This window comes from Myxocyprinus asiaticus, chromosome 49 (genome assembly GCF_019703515.2).
Source record: "Myxocyprinus asiaticus isolate MX2 ecotype Aquarium Trade chromosome 49, UBuf_Myxa_2, whole genome shotgun sequence".
NCBI classification, from domain to species: Eukaryota; Metazoa; Chordata; class Actinopteri; order Cypriniformes; family Catostomidae; genus Myxocyprinus; species Myxocyprinus asiaticus.
In genome coordinates, this window is record NC_059392.1 from 11,832,961 (window position 1) to 11,851,644 (window position 18,684).

Here is an 18,684-nt window from a genome sequence, read left to right on the forward strand (position 1 = left end):
TTAATACATAATTTGCTCAGAAAATATCATAAATATCATCGCATAGAATCTCAAATGTTGCACTGGTTATTCTGAGATGGCGGAAACAAAGCCTGTCATCAAAATGATTGGCTACTATTTAGTTCCCAGACATAAACAGTGTTGGGTGTAATCTAATTACAAAGTAATTAGTTACCATAAATGTATGACTTTTTAGTTAAAAAGTAGTGTAATGCTTTACATTTTAAATTATTGTAATCAGTTTACAGTTACTGACATTCAATTAATTAAATTCTGTTTAAGTACATTATAGGGTTATGCTTGTTTTCTAATATATTACTTATGCAGAATACACACATTATGACCCCGTAACTCGTCATTGTGAAGGACAAATGTGAGATGCTGAGTGTATGAATTGTGTGTAACAATGAACAAGGAAGAAATATAGAATTATTTAGAATTTGTTGAATGGAGAAGTGTTTTAGAAAGTAACTTAAAAGTAAAGTAATTAATAATGTGATTACAATGAAGTAATTATTAAGGTAATCTGATTACAAATTAGGAGAAATAATTTGTAATTTGTAGTGGATTACTTAAAAAGTAATTTATTACATTTAATTAAAGAGTCACAGTGGCTTCAACTTCTATTTTGTGCCAATTTCCCCAGAAGTGACGATTTTGTTCTCTTGAACACATGGGATGAAAATGCCCCTTTATTCACAAATTGTTTTTGCAATATTCAGATTTTTCACAAATATTTGCCAAGATTTCAGCAGAAGAATGGCATGGAAATACTGCATAACTTTTCAAAATGCAATCAGTGCAAACCTGAAAAACAGCACCTGCAGTCAGTTGGTTTGAACCCAAACCTTCTCACCACATGCATCTCCAGAGTTTTGCTTTTCCAGGTAATTTTTGGATAGAACCCACCTTTTATCTCTGTTTGCTCTACAGCACTGCGCAGTATGAACCCCTAACCTTTTCATGCATTCATCCTCTCCACCAAACTCTCTAATCTCTGATTTACTTCTCTCTTTTCACATCACTAAAAGCCATCTGAGCTCTTCAAAGAAGCTCCTCCACGGCTGCTGTATCACACAGATGTTTGGGGTGCACTGCGCTGCACTCGTTGACTACCTGCAATGGAGGGCGAGATCTTTGGTGCATACGGTAGTGATCAGACATAAAACTAGGCCAAGCTCCACAACCCCCAAAAGCCTTACCAACCCCCCATGCCTTCCCATCAATTCAAACAGTGACAGTTCTGTGACAATCATAAGCAGAAATAGTTTACTCTGAAACAGGAATGTCGATTAATTTGAAATCTTTAAAATGTGTCAGAATTTATGCTAATTCTTAAAATGTTTGTGAGTTTAAATGCCTCATGGAAATTTTTTTTCTCAAACTCTACTTCACAGATTGATGGCTTTGGCCCTTTGCCCATGTTCTGGGTTTAGGCAAGTAGAAGGGGAGGAGAGCGGACTATCTATCTGTTTTGCTTGCCCTGCACATGGTAAACTGACTCCCGCTGAGTTTGCTCGATTGGAGGCCAGTCAGAAGACACTAAACCTAAAGCAACCACCTAAACAGTACCCTTGCACCCTGGGAAAAGGACCATCAACATCCCATGTTGATTAGTAGTGATTCAAATGATTACTGAATACCTCAATACCTTCCTTGGGTTGACTGATAGGACAAGACCAAATGCACCTGAACATGTCTGTGTTGATTTAAAACATTTCATTGCACGGGTTAAACATGCCCAGGTCACATTTCACCCAGAAGAACATAAAAATAAATTAGATTTTGCATAAAGAAAATTAAGCCTATTTCAAGACTTTTAAGATTTTCCTTAATAGTTTAGCACTGTGACATTGTTTTCATGACAATTAAGCACATTTTCCCCCAAAATTCTTATTACTGTAATTAGAGATGCATCAATGTATCAAGCAAACATTGATGGAAGCAAAGAGTGGCACCTGCAGCTGTACGGCTGTAAGCATATTGTATATCATTAGCGCTAAGACTTACCTGAGAAACATTTTCCCTGACAATATTTCAGCAATCATGACTTGTGTCCCATATTTCTGTCGCCTGTGTAGAACCCGAACTAGCGATGAGCAATGAATCATTCTTTTGAATCGGTTCTTTTCAGTGAACTTGCCAAACGGGTTTACATAACATTGTGAATCGATTAGCGATTCAGTCCGATTTGTTTGGACCGCTCTCACTGAATCATTTGGAGTGGTTTCTCACTCAGCAAAACAGTATCAGGATACTTAACACAGGGAACAAACAGAGGATTGGACGATGTGGATATTTACCTACAATCAATTGAAACAAAAGGCAAGTTTTTGGAGAGGTAACTTTAAGAAACGTAAACTATTGCAGTGTTATGTGAAGAACATGTTATTGCTATTATCTGTGCTGTTTTTTAATTGTTTTCCTATTTTCTTTTAAAGTTCTTTTATCGAGTTAAAAAGAACATCAACCGCGTTAAAAATGCGACTCGAGACACCTGTGTTCTGCTTTAGCGCAATGAAAGCGTTCGGGCTGAGTGGCCTCTAAGTCTTTTAGAAATGTTTAAGCCATACTCAAATGTGTAAAAAATTTTAAATGCTTCTTTCAATGTCACCTGAATTTAATGCTTTGGTCTTGTTTCCAGTACCTTGTGATGAAATCCTGCAGAGGGCACTGATAGCACTTATCGAACATCGCTCCATGGTTTACAACAGCTGAATATCAGGCCCGATTATTTCCTGTCAAGAGGGGGCAAAAAAACAGGTCAGACAATTAGCCTACAACTCCTGCTTGTGTCTCTTGTGTGGACACACTTTGAACTGGGTGACAATGACAGCAGAATTGCAATTTGTAATCTTTGCACTGCTAGAATTTCAGGAGGTGGAACTACCATTCTTCGATTAACAATTTTTATTGATTCACATATATGTAACTCATAAGACAAAACATATATACATAGAATCAAACTTAACCCCAACTATTACCCCACCCAATCCCACCCTAACCCCAACAACATAACAGTGGTCCCAAATGACACAGACACACACATGCACAAAAAAATAAAATAAATAAATAAACAGATAAACACAACAACAATAATCACACATCCACAAATACCCGCCTCATTTCTCCACAAACACTTTATACCTCCCCGTTCCTCTGAATGTCACTTCCTCAAAGGCCACCGCCCTTCCCACCTCCAAGCGCCACTCCTGAAAAGAGGGCGCTCCAGCCAACCTCCAACCCCTCAAAATGATCTGCCTGGCGATCACGACACTGGTTAAGACCCAACTCTTTATGTGTCTACTTTCAATGTCAGTGACCGCCCCATCACCCAAGATACAGAGTCTGGGGCAGAATGATACCTGAATGCCTAACACATCGCACACCAGACTCTTTTGTATTTCAACACACCCCCAAAAGACATGGGATATATCTCCGTCCTCTGATTGGCATCGCCAGCAGGTGGGTGTGTCTTTAAGACCAAGCCTATACAATTTAGAGGAGGTCCAATAGAACCGATGTAAAATCTTGAATTGTATAAGGCAAGATTAGTATAAGGCAACTAATCTCAAGATGCAGTTTTTATGTTTTTTTAAATCCTAGCACATTCTCCCTCCTCCAATTCCAAGTTTAAATCTTTCTCCCATAATCTCTTGAGAGCGGATGAGACTCCGTCTCCCAGACTCTGAATTAGCAGGGAGTAATACACTGATGCCTCATGACCTTTTCCAAAAGCAGAAATCACCTCTGCTAGAGTATCTTCTGCTTTAGGGGGGTGTATGCTATTCCCAAAAACAGTACAGAGCAAGTGGCATAGCTGAAGATACCTAAAAAACTGAGATCTGGAGATCCGAAAATATTGAACCAAATTTTCAAAGGATCTCATCACACCACTCTCATAAAGATCACAGAGTGTGTTAACCCCCCTCGCAATCCACTCTGACCAACAAAAAGGGGACTTATTAATGCATAGTTTGGGGTTTAGCCATAGGCTCGAGGCAACATTTAGATAAATATCTGAATTAAACACTCTGGACACTTTTGTCCATACGAGTGCAAATGTGAAATAACGGGGTGTGATTTAACTTCTCTGGTTAGATTGACAGAAAGGCTTTGCAATGGCAAAATAGGGGCAAGAACTTCTTGTTCAATGCAGACCCAGGGAGGGGCTCTTTCAGGTGGAAGCGACCAATGAGCCAAATGTCTGAGACCGAACCCATAATAATAAAACAAAATCTTGGGTAGGCCTAGCCCACCTTTGTCAATCAGCCTATACAGCTTACTAAAATGTAGTCTGGGGGCTTACCACTCCAAATAAAAGACATCGCTATGCTCTCAAATTGCTTGAAATAAGAGAGGGGGACATCTACCGGGAGAGACTGTAGCAGGTAGTTAAATACAGTTCATTTTAATAACATTAACCTTCCCAATCATCAATAAATGTAATAAAGCCCACCTGTCTACATCGCTCAAAATCCTTTTTATTAAAGGGTCAAAATTAGACAAAACTAAATCAGACAAATTTGTTGGGAATAAAATACCCAAATACTTAATGCCCTGCTTGGAACTACCATTCTTAAAGTTCGACACAGCAAGGAAAATGACGAGTTTGTTAAAGCTAAACAGAAGCTTCATCATTCAGAATTCAGTTAAAGGATTTGTTCACCCAAAAATGAAAATTCTCTCATCATTTACTCACCCTCATGCCATCTGAGATGTGTATGACCTTCTTCTTCTGCAGAACACAGACAAAGATTTTTAGAAGAATATCTCAGCTCTGTAGGTCCATATAATGAAAGTGAATGGTGATCAGGCTTTTGAAGCTCCAAAGAGCACATAAAGGCAGAATAAAAGTAATTCATATGACTCTAGTGGTGAAATCTATATCTTCAGAAGCGATCTAATCGATTTTGGTTGAGACCAAAATGTAACTCCTTTTTCACTGTACATCTTGACAGCAGTCTCTAGGCACAATCATGATTTCAAGCTTGATTACACTTCCTAGTGCTTGTCACATGCTCAGAGCACTAGATGGCGCTAGGAAGTTTCAAGCTTGAAATCATGATTGCCAAGGAGACTGCTGATGTCAAGATTTATAGCGAAAAATTAGTTATATTTTGAACTGTTCTTACCCAAATCCAATTGAATCATTTCAGAAGACATGGATTAAACAACTGGAGTCTTATGGATTACGTTTATGCTGCCTTTATGTGGTTTTTGGAGCTTTAAATTTTTGGTCACCATTCACTTGCATTGTATGGACCTACAGAGCTGAGATATTTTTCTAAAAATGTTTCTTTGTGTTTTGGGATGGTATGAGGGTGAGTGAAATATGAGAGATTTTTTATTTTGGGGTGAACTAATCCTTTAACATAAAATAAGAAAGTTAATGTGAGTTAATAACATGCTTTTTTGTTTCAGTGTTTTGTTTCAAGCTGAGATCAGTTACTCTAAAAATTGATGACATGTAGAGAAATAGAGAATAAAGTTATTAATAAAATTTATTTTGAAGTTGTGTAGTTAATTAGCAGTCATTTTAAAGATAGCATAAAGAACAACCACCAAACTGTAGACATCGCTATCGGCAGATGTTGTGCTAATAATCAGATATCGGTATCGGCACACAAATTTTGTTACGGTGCATCCCTAATCAAAAGAATTTCAACTGGAAGAATTTCCATCAGCCTTGTTATGTGGCAATGAAAGCTTCTTTCTTTCTTTCTTTCAGGACATTTGCATTTTTTTTTAATAATTAAAAAATTAAAAGCATGTAAAAAATCTCAATCAGCCTAAAAATAGGCTTTATTTTCTTTATGCAAAATATAGTTTATTATTTTGTTTCTTTTGATTTTGGGTTAAAATATGATCATGACATGTTCTTGACAGGTTTCGCAAGATTCATCCTCACATCAAATGCTTGTGAGAACCTCAAAAAATGTGGCAATGTGGCTGCCTGAGTGTTTTTAAGTTTTTCCAACCATTTCACTTCAGATCTCAAACACTCAAGGGTCTGGTACGATTATATCATGTGTTCCCCTATCTCTGACACACCTGCCATTTTTGGATCTCAATGTTGCACATCATGCTCGGGCAGCCCCTGCTTTGTCACCCACGCATCAGGTACAGTGAGTGTATCATAGACTTCCTGTTTCCCGCCACACAGACCTGCGGTCACACAAGCGCCAGCTAAACGTGACACAGAACGAGATGCAGTATAAGTACATTAACCCTTTCACAATTGGTTACAAGTCTAAAATAATCATATCTACCTTTAAATATGAAGCGTGTCATTTTATCCATGTAAAAATTCATTATCTTGTCCCAATTTAATGTGCAGGGTCAACCATAGGTAAGCCTTTTGTTAGTTGCATCCCAAAAAAGTGTAAACAATGTAGCTCTGCGGCGATATCAAAACAATGCTTTGTTTGTTTGAGCATCCCAGCAGCTAGAAGCCCCGTACACGCATGCAGCGACTTTCAGCGGAAAAGCGACCTCATCTCATTAATTTTCAATGAGAGCTGGCAACTTCCTGCGACACGAGCAACAGCGACCTCTGGCGACTAGATGTGGGCGTGGCGAGCGACATGACAAAGTTGCGAAAAGTTTAACTTAATGCAAATGAGGAGCGACTTTCGGAGCGACAACCAATAGGAGGGAAGATTGTGTTCATTGGAGCTCACGTCATCCATCTCTTTTGAGTCGAGTGCAGACTAGACAGAGCATCGTTGTGATGTTTCTGTGAGTGATTTCACTGTTCTATGATTTGTTTGAAACAACGTACATGGATATAATAAAAAATGAAGCGTAGGAAATTTAGTTTGATTCGTACATTGATAGATCGTTCATCTTTTATTAATGATACGATGCAATGAGCACTGCTGCAGTTCATATAAAACACTCTCCCCTACAGAATGTGCAGTTTAGGGACAAGAAAACTGATTAATTGTCAAATTAGAAATAAACCTTAGTTTTACCATCTGTGATCATATTTTCAAAAGGCATAGCCAGACGTGCAGTCCACCAGTAACATTAGTGACAGCAGTAGAAACACCCACTGGCGACTTCATAGTACAGAGACTAACGACATCATGCGATAAAGTCGCTGCATGTGTGTACGGGGCTAGACACAGCAACATTAGCCGCTTTTCCACTACTGGGCCAGTGCGAGACAGGGCTATCAACAGGCCAGCTGGGGACAATTGCATCGGACCTAGAGCTGCAAGACCAAAATCAAGAGTGGGACGATGTCCCAGCACACCGTCCATGATCTCGAACCAAGATCTTTGGGTGCCGCTTTGTCCATTGTGCACTTTATACACGTTATGGATACACAACCTGCAAGTTTGGCAGTCTTGGTGCTGAAACCTCTGACCTGACTCAGCGAAACCCTGCCTTTGACACTGACCCCGCCTCAGTCGCCTTGTTTGTCCCAAGGGTAATCGGTGGGCCTAAGGTCACTGGCCCTGAGTAAGCCCGTGGAGGCACGATGAAGTCTCGGAAGTGACAGTGGGAACGTAACTGTCCCTGGCATGCACTAGCACACCCTCATTTGGCCCCTTAGTGGAAACCTGGGTATTGGCTCAACCAGTTGTGTACGTTTGGGGCAGGATTATTTGTTTTTGCCAACTAATGGAGGTCAAGGGTTCAGGAAACCTGTTTGAAAACAATCACTGTTTGGTGACGCTAGAGGCACAGACAGTACACACTTCACCTTTAAAGGTTTCCACGTGCTGCTATGTCTTGCGCTCAATTTGTTAGACGCAAATTCCGTCATCAGCACAGTACACGTGGATTCATGTGCAACCTGTTTTTTCTAAACACGCAGACAGTCCACATCTTCGCCGCACGTGCCTGCCGCTGACTGTGCTAGAAAAGTATCACAAAACAATCGTAGCGTGCATGCGTCGAATGTGTCCGTACCGGCTCACGGTCAAAAGGCTAAGCACTTATAGAACGACACACAAAAAACTATATATGCCCTAGCCTTTATTCACCCTTCACTTTCATTGCACGGAAGAAACAAAGTCATATGAGTTTGGAACAACATGAGGGTGAGTAAATGATGACATAATCTTCCATTTTGGTTGAACTATCCCTTTAAGTTTCCTAACAAGGAGGTACAGAATGTGAAGTAGAAAAGAAGCAAATGAAAGAAGGAGAGATAGATGAGGAGGGAAGAGAGGTGAAGAGGGAGATTGTTGGTGTCCTGGGACTACTTCAGTAACAATAACAGCATGTTTGTGTGTATCTGCGAGAGAAAGACAGAGAGAGAGAGAGAGAGAGAGTGAGTGTTGGTGTTTTCGCTTGCAAAAGTCATAAAATAACATCTCTTCTCCATAACACAGCTGGTGCTGCCATGCAGACAGTCATGCTACCTGACCTCTCTGTCATTCTCTCCTATCTCTGTATTTCTCAGGCATGCACCTTTACAGTGTTAAACAAGATGTCTTCAGCACATCTCAACTTTCAGTCAGTATGCCGTTTATTGTTCAGGAAGAAGCTTTCAAAGGTCCTTTGGCATTTCAAGGATGTTCGCACAAATCTTTTGATTCGGTCCTATAATTTCGCCCAGGGTCGATTGTTAGCATTTCTAGGAAATGTTTGTCTGCGGTCATCGGGTGACCCAAACACATCTATGTGAATGTTGTTTTAGGACATGACTACAAATAATAAATGACATATTTATAGCTTCCATAGGGGATTATACGATGATAACATATAGGAATGACTTTTCAATATTTTTTTTTGTTTGATTCTTTCATGCTTTTCTCCTGCATCCCCTCCCCCCTTCTTTGCAGATTAGAATTCATTAGCAATCAAAGAACCTCTAGAGAGCTCCAGCTCTTAATTACCCACTCATTTGCATTTTTGCATATTAATGACTGCAGAGTTTTGGTGGGGATTTTTGCCGCAGTGGTTTAAAGGCACCTCGCTCTCAATCTCCAGGGACCGAGAGATGTCCAAAGGCAAGGCTTTGGGCTGTAGTGTGTACCCTGAAAGCATTTTTGTGTCAAATGGGGATGTGAGGTTCAGGGGTGAAAGGTCAAGGTGCCTAATCAACATATGAAAGGGGGGATTGTCCTGAGCGGCACCAAATTATTGACATATGGAATAGTTACCTGCATATTCTCACTTGAATAGAGCCTGGAATGGTACTATTACTTTCATCTTAATTAAAATAACCAATGTGAATGACAGCCTATTCCAAACACCAGTTTCAAAATCCAGGTCTGATTTAAATCTTTCAGTAATAATAGGCTGTCAATGAGAACGATTAAGCCATATTTTCTCTTTGCGATACACCTCCTGGAGTTAATTGTTGGGAAACCTGCAGGGGTTTTATCTAGTCCTGTCATAGTGTGAAATCTCTCTCACATTGACTCTCTCTCTCTCTCTCTCTCTCTCTGCACACACACACACACACACACACACAGTTTGCAAGAAAAAAGAAGAGAATACAGAGAGTGGGCCCTGATAGCGCCGAAAAACTCCACGGGCTGCTTTAGGGCTGTCTTTGATCCCTTTGACCCTGTTTCCAACTCAATCTGTTCGGACAGAAAAAACACCCCTGAGTGAGAAAAACAATGTAACCCCTTCGCCTGCTCTGTTCTGCTTAATTATTAATCTCCCCTCAATTCTCTGTTTTCATCCTGTTTCTGCCATGTCTGGGACATTAAGAGGACATAAACACAACCCACAGCCTCAAGTAAGCGCTTTGAGGGGGGAATTTATTACTGTGAAGATTCACTTATTTTTTATATGACAGCCCTAAAAACTATGTCCAGACCCCCTTAAAAACAATTAATAAAGCAACGCTGTAACAACCAAAGACATTGAGGAAGACATGTCCCCCCCCCAATATTGGTGGATTATTGGTGTATCAATATAGTTTATTTCAATGATTGATTCTTAAAATTTTCCATTTGAACCCTCAGACTGGCTACATGTAATGTAGCATAGATTGGCACAAGCGTGGAATCACAGTTTTGACAAAGTAAGATTATTGCATGGAACATATTAGAATGGCCACAGTAACGAATTAGCTATATTATTATAGTGTTATTATTATATTATAACACTTTACAATATGGTTGTATTCATTAACATTAATTAAACTACATTAGTTAACATGTTAATTTCAGCTTATACTAGTACATTTTTTTATAAAAAAAGGTTGCACACTCACTGAGAACTTTATTAGGAACACTATGGTGCTAATAAAGTGCCAGACGTGGTCTTCTGCTGTTGTGGCCCATCCACCTCAAAGTTCGATGTGTTGTGCATTCTGAGATGCTATTCTGCTCATTACAATTGTACAGAGTGGTTATCTGAGTTACCGTAGCCTTTCTGTCAGTTCGAATCAGCCTGGCCATTCTCCGTTGACCTCTCTCATCAACAAGGCGTTTCCATCCGCAGAACTGCCACTAACTGGATGTTTTTGTTTTAAACTCTAGAGACTGTTGTGTGTGAAAATCCCAGGAGATCAGCAGTTACAGAAATCCTCAAACCAGCCTGTCTGGCACCAACAATCATGCCACGGTCTAAATACCTGAGATCACATTTTTTCCTCATTCTGATGGTTGATGTGAACATTAACTGAAGCTCCTGACCCATATCTGCATGTTTTTATGCATTGCACTGCTTCCACACAATTGGCTGATTAGATAATCGCATGAGTAATTAGGTGTTCAGGTGTTCCTAATAAAGTGTTCAATGAGTGTATTATTAACATTAGCTAATGCATTATGAACTAACATGAACTAACAATAAACAATTGTAAATGTATAAATTATCATTAACCAAAATTAGGGTACAATGGGGCTAAAGGCCCCCTGGGGTAAAAGGCACTTTTGATTTTATTTTCTCCTAAATCACTAAACAGCAACAAATCTACCACAATACTTTCCTTAACACCTGTTTGTCATTTGACACTACAAAGTATTCCTGATCCATGAGATCTTTGCGTGCAATGTGTAAAGTTTGATTTTGAGCAGTAGTGGTTCTAGCTTGTATGGCGCCCTGGAAATGAGATGGCTGGTGGAATTCAGGGTGCCACCCCCCTGCAAGATGCCACCATGGGCGGCTGCCCATGTCGTCCATGCCTAAATCTGCCCCTGATTCTGAGGTAATTCGATCTAATATTTAATCATTTTTAAATGTTGCAAATTTATGAAGCTAATGAGAATACTTAAAATGATAATTTATTTTTAGACAAAATATCTATTTTTGTTATTTTCACTTCTGTTCAAGGTCATTAAATCAAAAGTTTTTAATAACTGTCCAATAAGTGATAGGATAGTATTTGCAATAAGGATAGTTTTTGGGGTCAGGGTTGGGGAGTTACGGAAAATAAGAGATTACTTTGCATTTTATTGTCATTTGTTTCATTTAATATTTAGTCCTTTCAGATGGAAAACATTTATACATATAAATGATGCGATCCAAAGTGCATTTGAACAGCGGTGAAACACTTTCTTATGATGTGTTACATTCATACGAGCAGACAGAGAAGTAAGTTTGTACATGTTACCAGGCATGATCATAGTTTTTTTTATCAAGAAAATTCACATTGGATCACAATTTCTTCTTTTCTAGTAAGACCTTTGATATTAGGGCAAAAATCATATTATTGATAATAATTTTTGTATTGTTTTCCTGTAAAAATATCTAAAAATCCTTAAAACAAGATAAATTTGCCTTATCTTGTTTTAGAAACTACACTGCATAAGATATTTAGGTTTCTCAGAGAATGTATTTTTAACATGTGTATTTTGTCTTACTGTACTGGCAGAGTTTTTATAGTCAAAACAAGTGAAAAAATCTACCAGTGCTGAAGAAGTAATCCAAAGTATTTAAAATACGTTACTGACCTTGAGTAATCTAACGAAATACGTTACAAATTAAATTATACAGCATGTATTCTGTAATCTGTAGTGGAATACATTTAAAAAGTAACCCTCCCAACCCTGTTTGGGGTAAAAAGTTCCCTTGTTGCAAGGGCTAAAGGCCCCCATAAAACACATTGTTTTTCTTAATTGGGGTAAATAGATTAAATGTTCAAAGTTGATTCATATTGACTGATCCAATTACAATGGAGATTAATTTGCTTATAGAATAGCTGAGATGTTATGAAATGCTAAATGTGACTGAAATGAACAGAAAATGGTTAACCCTTTTCTGAAGTGGTTATTCTGAAAAAGCATTATCTTAATTTGTTACTAAAAAAAAAAAAGAAAAAGAAAAAAAGCATCTTGCAGTCTTAAAAGTGTTTACTTAAGCTGAAGCTTCCTTGCCGCCCTTTTTAACATGTATTTTTATTTGATTTTAATCAAAACAACCTACCGTTGTTATTTATTTATGTATTTTTTTACACAAATTATGTTGCTCCATCAATATTCAACCAAAAGAAATTTATTTTTTCAATCTTGATACACTTTGTAACCACAAAAAAAGCACATTTTCCTAAAGGTATGCATTTAGCCCCGTTGTACCCTAATAAATCCTGAAAATTTTTTTTTTCATTGTTAGCGCATGATACCTAATACTTACATGCAGTGTGATGTTAACTATTGTTCAAATATAACCTTACTGTAATGTGTTACTATATATAGTTAATTATTTAAAGAATTATAATTATTTACAGTAGTATTTTTAGAAATAAATAAATAAAATAAAAAATAAAAAAACTCCAGTTTACACAAAGAACCATGCAGATCACTTGGAAATCCCCAGTAAACCGGTAATCACATTGAATCTATTTGAGATTTTATGGCGGGAGAATTTTTGCGGTATAGTGCCATCTTGTGGCCAAGAACTGCATTATACAGATATGATTAAAGTCTCTAGGGCACTAGCAGAGACTATTTAGCAGAGACGTGTGAGAAATTGGAACGCCCAACCAACGGATGTAGAAAGGAAGTCCCGCCTTACAGTTAAAAGAGCCAATCACCTTTTAGAAACATACATCGCCTGTCAATCAATTCGCTAATGCGCATGCGCATTAGCAATACACGCCGGGAAATATTTTTAGCGTAATATGAGGAAAAGAAGCACATTTTTTAACACATTGTATTGCTGATTTGAAATATGTTCTTTGATTGTAATCTTGATCAATCGTTTTTGAGATTTTGATCTTTCTCCATTCAAGTAGATAGAAGCTGCACTGGCATGACTGGAAATAGCCTCCCGAGAGCGTTCCAAAGATGGCCGCCAGTGGACTGACTTGCTAGAAAGACTTTGGCATTAGTCTGCGGTCCAGTGACCTCTAGAGGTACGCAAGAAAATACACATTATGTGTGTAGAAAATTTATCTCCTGTTTAATTTAGGCTACTTGTCTTACGAAAGTGTTTTATTTAAATTGTAATATTTAATTTGAAAGCTGCAAGCATTACTTGATAGCAGGTGTTCAAATAAATGTATCAGCGCCAAACTATTGTTCTTCTCGCGATTACCATATAGACATCTGTTGTAACGTAGTTCCATCTATTTTCATAAAAGGCTGGAAATGACAGTTAATTAGCTTACAGTTGTAACCTACACACACCAGTGTACCCCAGTACTTAATTTGACGAACTTTGTGCATCTCACCAAGAGAAGGTAAGCAGTTATCATTTTCTTAAGAAAGTGTGAGTTAGGCTAGAACACCTGTCCTCAGCAAGCTGCATGATTTGAGGTATTATTCATGTCCCTTGCCAAAAGTTATGGGAAGTTTAATAATTAGGGTTAGAGGTTGGTTTAAGCAAGCACCACTTATTATTATTTTTAATTACGTCACAAAGTGAAAATTTTCAGGCATTTCAATATTATAGTTTTTCCAGAATAAGAATTTTTACAAAATTGAAGAAATAATATTTTTGACAAATGGGACATTCTTCAGTTGGAGTGGCTAACGAGAGGCAGAATTTGAAACGAAATGCTTTATTTAATAATCTACTTTATTGCTATGTATTTAAACATAATTTATTTTGCTTCATCTAGTAAAATGGATGCTTAAAGATATTTAGTTTTTTTAAATAATTTAGATCAAATACTGATGACACAACCGGTTTAGACTGTGTTACCAGGTGTCGTGCCAAATTTCCATTTCACGACAGACATGAACTGAGGGACAGATCTTTTTCTTAAAATATCAATTTTCTTAACAATTTATATATACATATATATATATATATATATATATATATATATATATATATATATATATATATAATTAAATCTATTTTGTAATATAACCAGGATGCCTATTTGCATAAGTATAAGGGGGCATGCAGATAACAAAATTCTAACTCTACAGAATACATTATGCCAATATTTTATGATATTCTGGTATTTAAAAATTAATTCTATAGTTGCAAAGTAGAGGGACATCATTTGCCACCGCAAATGAAGAATGACCCAAATGTTTAAAATAATCCACTTACATGAGAAGAAAATTGCAGTCTCATCAGCGGCCTACAAAAAGCTGTTCTACATAGTGTGGGTACCCCCGCAGGGTGGCTGCCATGTTGAGATCACATGAACAGCCAAATACTGCTCACTTTATCTTGGTAACCTTCTATTATCAGATGCTTTTGGTTGTGAAATAAATTAATCATGGGTGACATAGAGAGTCGCGTTGCGCCATGCGAGGTTCGGACGCGTGAACGGCAAGCTCCATACACTTTTCTAGTTTTAATACTTTTTGTGTCATAAACCGGTGAGATTTGATACACCCTGTTCCATAACTGTTCTATGAAGACAACGTGTCAAAGAATTCAAAATCCTTGGACTCTGGAGACATTAAAAGACACTTACGTCCTCAAGCTGAAGCCCCTGAGCAGCAGGCCGAAAGCCCGGGACTCAATTTGGCCAGTAAGGTGAAAGAGATTCAGTGTCAACTGTTGAACATGTTGGCAATGCTTTCGAAGGTCGTTGCTGACTTGGAGGATCTTGCTGTAATATGTCGATCGATCATTGCCATGGAGACGAAATTCACTGAGGTGGTTACAAGAGTTGCGGATGTTGAGAAACGGATCGATTATCTGGAGTCATCGGAGAGGGAATTAGCTACTAATATGCTAGCGACCAAGGTGGATTTGGAGAACGTCTGGGAGAAGTTGGAAGACCTTGAGAATCGTAACCGGTGAAACAACGTCCGAATTGTTGGAATTCCTGAGGACGAAGAAGGCCGGGATATGGTGAAATTCCTAGACGAGCTCTTCCCAAGTCTGCTCGACATAACAGGCCATAAGCTGGAAATTGAGCGAGCTCACAGAGTTCCAGCTCAGAGATCCGCGGAGGGAGACAGGCCCCGATCAATTCTGGCCAAATTTCTGAGATCATCCGATAAAGATCTTGTGTTATGTGAGGTGAGGATTAAAGAAGGCTTTCTTGGAAGAACCACAGCATTTTCTTGTTCCCAGATTTTGCGAATTCGACAAGAGAAAAACGTGATCCATTCAAGGAATGGAAGAAACTCTTACATCAACGGAAGGTCACTTTTGCACTGATGTTCCCAGCCAAATTGAGAATAGATACTAAGGATGGCCGCAAAATATTTACATGCCCACAGCAAGCGATGTCCTTTATAAAGTCAATGGAATGAGTAAATCATTGTGTGATGCTCTCGATGCAGCCGAGTGGGCCTGACTCACTGAACATTCACTTGACTGTCCGAGGAAGCAGAGCGCCTTTTTTGTTTCTTTTTGCGTTGGTTCCGCCTAGCAGCTGGAGTTTGTTTTGTGGAATAACACTCCTTCGGTACAGTTTGTGGATGAATCTGCATGTTCTTTGTGCTTATGCCTCCTATTGGATGGAGTTTGTGTTGTGAAATATTTCTTGCAAACATTGGAGTGATTAGGGCATTTGTTGCACTCATGTAACAGCTGAGTGAGCCTGACTTACTGAACATTCACTTGACTGTCTGAGGAAACTGAGCGCATTTTTGTTTCTTTTTGTGTTGGAGTTTGTTTAGTGGAATAACACTCCTTCGGGACAGTTTGTGGATGAATCTGCACGTTCTTTGTGCTTATGCCTCCTATTGGATGAAGTTTGTTTTGTGGAATATTTCTTGCAAATCATTAGAGTGATTAGGGCATTTGTTACACTCATGTAACAGTGGAATGGGCCGGCTCACTGAACTTTCGTTTGACTGCCCGAGGACATTTTTTTTTCATGCTGGTTCCGCTAGCGGCTGGAGCTCCTTTTGTGGAGGAACACACCTTTGGGACAGTTATGTGGATGAATCTACACATTCTTTGTGCTTATTCCACCTATTGGCTGGAGTTTGTTTTATAGATTATTTTCTGGTGTGTAATTTTGTCTCACAAAATTTGTATAGAAGCACCGGACTTGAGCAATCCGACAGCAAAGTTGTTGCGGGGACTCTCGTAAGCGTACATGGACTGTTTGAGTTTAGAGGGATGGACGCTGGTTAGCGCCGTCGTGCATGGGGTTAATGCGCACATTTGTCTTTTTTCTGTTTTGTTTTGTTCTGGGTGATGTTTGGGGTTTGACTGTTGCACCAATGTTGGAATGTGGTCTTTATAATTTTATTTTTGACACACAATCTATTTTTTCTCACATGTCAAAATGACAAATGTTAATATGAGTGGATTGTCTCTCTTCACGTAGAATGTTAATAGGTTGGGGCACCCCATAAAAAAAAAAGGAAGGTTATTTATTTTCTTAAAATGTAAGAAATATGATATAGTGTTTCTTCAAGAAACGCATATTTCCCCGCAGGAAGCTGAAAAATTTGGGAAGATATGGGGTGGACATGTTTTCTTTAGTGCTGGCATAAGTAAGAGCAGGGATCACATTACATTGATAAGTAAACATCTACAATTCAAATATCTCAAACAGATTAAAGATAAATTAGGAAGAGTCATTATTGTTTTAGCAGAAATTCAGGGGCAAAGGTTGATTTTGGCTAATATTTACGCACCTAACGCTGATGATCAGGGCTTTTTTTATAGATTTTGAAGGGATGTTGCAAACCGCTGGCAACCCTCATGATATAATATTGGGCGGAGACTTTAATCTTTTGATGGACTCAGTCCTTGATCATAGTGAAGCAAAAGTGTGTAAGCCCCCTAGAGCAACATTGACGCTTCACAGGATGTGTAAAAATTTTGGTCTTGCAGATATTTGGAGACTTTTGAACCCATCTGGTAGGGACTATACATTTTTTTCATCAGTCCATAAGATTTATTCTAGAATTGATTATTTATTTATTTTTTTTAAATCTAAGTCACCACTGTTGTGGATTGCTCAACTGGGAACATCTTTGTCTCAGATCATGCCCTGGTGAGTTTAGAGGTGCTGCCACATTCAGAGAAAAAGAAATCATATAGTTGGCATTTTAATGTATCCCTTTTGCAAGTAAGTCTGAAATCAGTGTTTATATGGAGATCAACTGGTCCTCAGTATCTTCTGTGGGCGTGGCTTGGGAAGCACTTAAGGTGGTCAGATCAGACAGTATGCCTCATTCATCAAAAAATCCAAAGCACGAGAACTCATGGAGTTGGAAGGGAATATTAAAAGTGCCGAGGCAGAGCTGAAGTGCCGAATGTCGTCTGATGGCCTCAGAGAATTGACCTGATTGAAATACAGATATAATACTATTTTGTCACAGAAAGTGGAGTTTTGGCTATTCAGGGCAAGACAGTCATACTTTGAGTCAGGGGACAAAGCAGGGAAGCTTTTGGTTAGATATATAAAACAGAGAGTCCCATTCCCTCAGTGAAATCTGCTGGTGGTGAAATTTTTACCTCGGCCATTGATATTAATAATGCTTTTAAAGAATTCTATCTTGATCTTTATAGTTCCATACTTTCGTCTACTGATGAAGATATTAGAAACTTTGTGGAACCATTAGAAATCCCTAAACTGAGCAAAAAAATTATCTTGATTCTGAGATAACCTAGGAGGAGCTTGGCGAGGTAACTAAGGCCTTGCCTACAGGCAAGGCTCCGGGGCCAGATGGCTTTGCCATACAGAATCATTAAAGAATGGAAAGCTTCCACCAACCATGACACAAGCCCGGATCAGTCTGATTCTTAAAAAGGACAAAGATCCAAGAGAGTGTAAAAGTTACCGTCCAATTTCCCTGATCCAGCTAGACATTCAAATATTGTCAAAAATTTTGGCTAACTGATTAAGTTATTACATCTCTTATACATATAGATCAGGTGGGGTTTATTCGGGGCCGCAGCTCTTCTGATAATATTAGGCGTTTCATCAATATCATGTGGTCAGTGGCGATTGATCAGACTCCGTTCACTGCCATCTCACTGGACGGCAAAAAGGCGTATGATATTGTAGAATGGGATTATCTTTTTAAGATTTTGGAAATATATGGGTTCGGGAAGTTACTTTATAGACATCCGGTAGCAGTGGTACAAACAAATTGATTAATTTCAGATTATTTTACTCTGGTTAGGGGCACCCGGCAGGGTTGCCCTCTTTCCCCATTATTGTTCTGTCTTGCCCTGGAACCATTAGCAGCCGCGATAAGAAAGGAAGATGATTTTCCAGGGGTGGCGGCGGGAGGTATGGCGCATAAGCTTTTGCTTTACGCTGATATTTTATTATTCATCTCCGACCACGTTAGATCTATGCCTTGCCTCCACAGAATTATTAATTCCTTTTCTAAGTTCTCAGGATACAAAGTCAACTGGTCTAAATCCAAAGCTTTGGCT